Raw genomic sequence first — 3775 nt, forward strand, 5'->3', positions numbered from 1 at the left:
TTGGATACTGCACTCATATGGTACATAAAGCACTGTGAGCCTGTGCACTCATACATATAAATTTTAAAATCTTTACTAAAAAAAAAAAATGGAACCTTGAAGATATATCTTCCAGAATTTATAAAACTGTATGAGAACAACTTCATGCTAACTGTCTTTTAAAGGCCAGGGGATCATTTGGAAAATGAGGTCATACAAATGCCACAATATTAAATTAATTGATCAAAACTGAATCTGTATATGCCATGTTGTTATAACCTAAGTTGAAAACTAATTATTTGGAAACAAACCATCCATGGTTCATTACCATGGATCAAGAGATTACTGAGTGTTTACGGAGCTGAATAAATAAGAATGGTTCAGTAAATATTTGATAGAAATGTTTTGCAAAGGTCTGACTTAAAATCAGAAATTGGGATAGATTATCAATTGGGAGACAGCGATCACCACCAACTCAATTCACCTTTAATGTTTATGAGAAAACACTATCGAGAACAGATTTTATCATGGAAAATAAATAGACATAAAAGAACATCCAAATGTGCATATATGTAGCAAGGATATGTAACACTCTATAGCCCAAGGCATGAACTGAGAAGTCATTTCCCTAAATGCTTACCAGCTGTAGGCTTTATTATCCTTAAGGTATTTTGCAGTCAGGAGATGAAAACAATGACAACTGAGAGGCCTGAAGTTCACTCTTTAATGCATTTGGCATGTAGGCCATTCATACAGGACTATGTCAGAAAGGGCTGGGTTGTCAGAAGACAGACAGAGCAGCCATAGAAAAGCACAGATAAGCACCTTATTATGATTTCTTTTCTAGTTGGGGTAAGCAGGTTTAGGATTACCCAGTTTTAATAACTTCAATGAGAAGTATGCTCTGGGGTAGAGGAACGGTCCCTAGATGTCCAGTACTTGCTTGATTCCAGAGTGTGAGCCATGTTGCTGGTGATGCAATATGAAGATTCTGTATTCTTTCTGTACATATGAAAATCACACTCCTGAGATGCTTATTTTCTATCTTTGGCAAATGGCTACGCTTAGAAGGAATAATCGCTTCAGGTCAACAAAGCCCCTAGACTGAAAAACATTTGAGCTATAGAAAATGAAAAAAATCCCAGTAGGTGGTTATAATTAGGGTTTCTCCAGTGTCAGAAACTCTTGTTCTTCCCGAGTTCCTTCGGAAGTTTCGCAGATGCTCTAACACACAGTTAGGGATATATTTCCAGCATTTCCTATCTCGGCCCCAACACACTATTAGCAGCCACCTTGAGTCCCGGCACCACATTCTTTCTCAAAATAAAACCCTTAACCAGCCTGGTCTACAAGAGCTAGTTCCAGGATAGGCTCCAAAACCACAGAGAAACCCTGTCTCGAAAAACCAAAAAAAAAAAAAACCCTTAAACCCAGTCCTAGCAACACATCCTTTTCCCTCAACAAAACCTCAAAAACTCAACTTTCTCAGAACATTACCAATACTTCTAGGTAAATGCAGCAATCTCTACCTGAGGAACACTGTCATATATGCCCTGGTATAGATTCACTTACATGTCAACAGGTCAAATTCAGATCAACACATCTAGTTCTACTCTCTTACATCATGGATACAACCTTTTATCAAAAGACTTTATTTTGTACTTTATCCTATGAACTCTAGACATAATTGCTTTTGCAGATACCACAACTCATCAATGGTCTTTGCAATATTGAGGTAATGTTTGTACTGGTTAGCTTTTTATCAATTTGATTCAAACAAGAGTCATCTGGCATAAAAGAACATAAATTGAGGACATGTCTTCATTAGTCTGGATTGCAAGCATGTCTGTGAGACTTTTTATGATTAATGATTGACATGACGTGAAGAGAAGATCTGCATTGCTGGCAGATTATAAATAGAAAAATATTTCCAAAAATAATTTTTATAGCAATAGAGACAAATACCATGTTTTAATTATTGAGACTATTAACACAAAAGGAAGCATTTGTTCTTCTGTATGCGCGTTTCATTGCAAGACTTATGTCTCATCCTACTTTTCACTCATGTAGAAAAGTATATCATTTATAGTAAATGATATAGTTTGCTTTATAAAAATAATAAATTATTGATATGTAAAGTCATTTTTGAGTAAAACAGAATTTTCTAATATTTTACAGGCTTCTAAACGTACTGTTACTATGGCAAAATTCTAGGCTTCATAGTGCATGTGAGTTGAGAAATTTGGAAACTGTCTTGAAGATGTTTTAATTTAAAGATCAAGGAGCCTTATGTGCGTTCAATGTATTACTCTTTCTAGAAGCAAGAAACTGTGAACTGATGAACATTTTTGTAGTATATTTCTTAGAGTAAGTCCCAGCATTCACATTAGTACTGAAAACATGAAGCCATTTACAAACAACTTGTATTGTACAACTCCTTATTATGATAGCATTTATGTGCAAACACTGGGTTAATCTAGAACTTCTAAGTGAGATACAAGCTCTATAGACATTTCTGATAAAAGGTTTTCAATTTGGGATTGAAATCTTATTTATCATTTAAGATTTTTTTAGATTTAAATTTAAATCTATGTGAATGGACAGAAGGCAGAAGAGCTGCCATTATAGGAGACTGTGAGCTGTTTCACATGGGTGATGGGAACTAAACTCAGGTTCTTTGCAAGAGTAACGTGAGCTCTTAATTGCTGAGCCATCTCAGCAGCCCCAGATTTCAAATTTTAAATTCAAATATTCCAATATAATAATACATTATACAAGGAGAAAATTATAAATGTATATTTACCTTTTACATCTTTTGAGAAAACTGAAGTTGGTATATTTTCAGGTACCTTTTAAAATACCCCACCAGAAATACTTCAGGTTGCTGGTCATGGTGAAGATTTATTTGACTGTAGCATCAAGAAGTCTGTGCTATCAGGAGACTGTACTGTAGTACAATCTAACTATGTACTAAGCTTTCCTTTTGGGGGCCACCAACCAACTCCCAAATCATGACATGAAAATTTATCATTAGGTTTGCATGCTTGGACTTAGCTTAACTATTATTTCAATCTGTTCCTTGTTTTCTATGTTTTGCCTCATGGATTTTTAACTCTCTCTCTCTCTCTCTCTCTCTCTCTCTCTCTCTCTCTCTGTCTCTCTGTCTCTCTCTGTCTCTCTGTCTCTCTGTCTCTCTCTCTGTGTATCTTATTTTCACTGTTTTTTTTTTTGTGTGTGTGTATGTGTGTGTTTGCCAGACAGGTGCCTAGCTTCCGGCCCTTGGTGTTTCCTTCTCTTTCTCCCTCATCCTCTCTGTTCTCCTTTTTCTCTCTCAAGCCTAGATTTCTCCTCCTGCATATTCTTTCTACCCACAAGCCCAGCCTTATCCTTTTTCTGCCTACCTATTGGCCACTCAGCTTTTTATTAAACCAATAAGGTGCCTTAGGCAGGCAAAGTGAAATAAAGGCAACACATTTTTTTATGTAATTAAACAAATATAGCACAAAAATGCAGCACATTTTTTACACAGTTCTAGTATTCTACGCCAAAAACAAATATAACACATTTTTGGAGTTAAAATAATATTCCACAAAATAACTAGATGTGTGGCTAAGTAAAATTATAAGCATGTTTACCACTGATTTTAAAAGAAACAGAAAAGAATTACGTATGTTTAATTGAAATGCAAACTGTGTAGTCTGAATCATGTACATACTTTTCTTTAAGTACTGCATTGATGTATTGATGTGGGAGTGATTTCTTATTAATAAAGAAACTGCCTAGGCCCATTTCATAG

This window comes from Microtus ochrogaster, linkage group LG5 (assembly GCF_000317375.1).
Source record: "Microtus ochrogaster isolate Prairie Vole_2 linkage group LG5, MicOch1.0, whole genome shotgun sequence".
NCBI lineage: Eukaryota > Metazoa > Chordata > Mammalia > Rodentia > Cricetidae > Microtus > Microtus ochrogaster.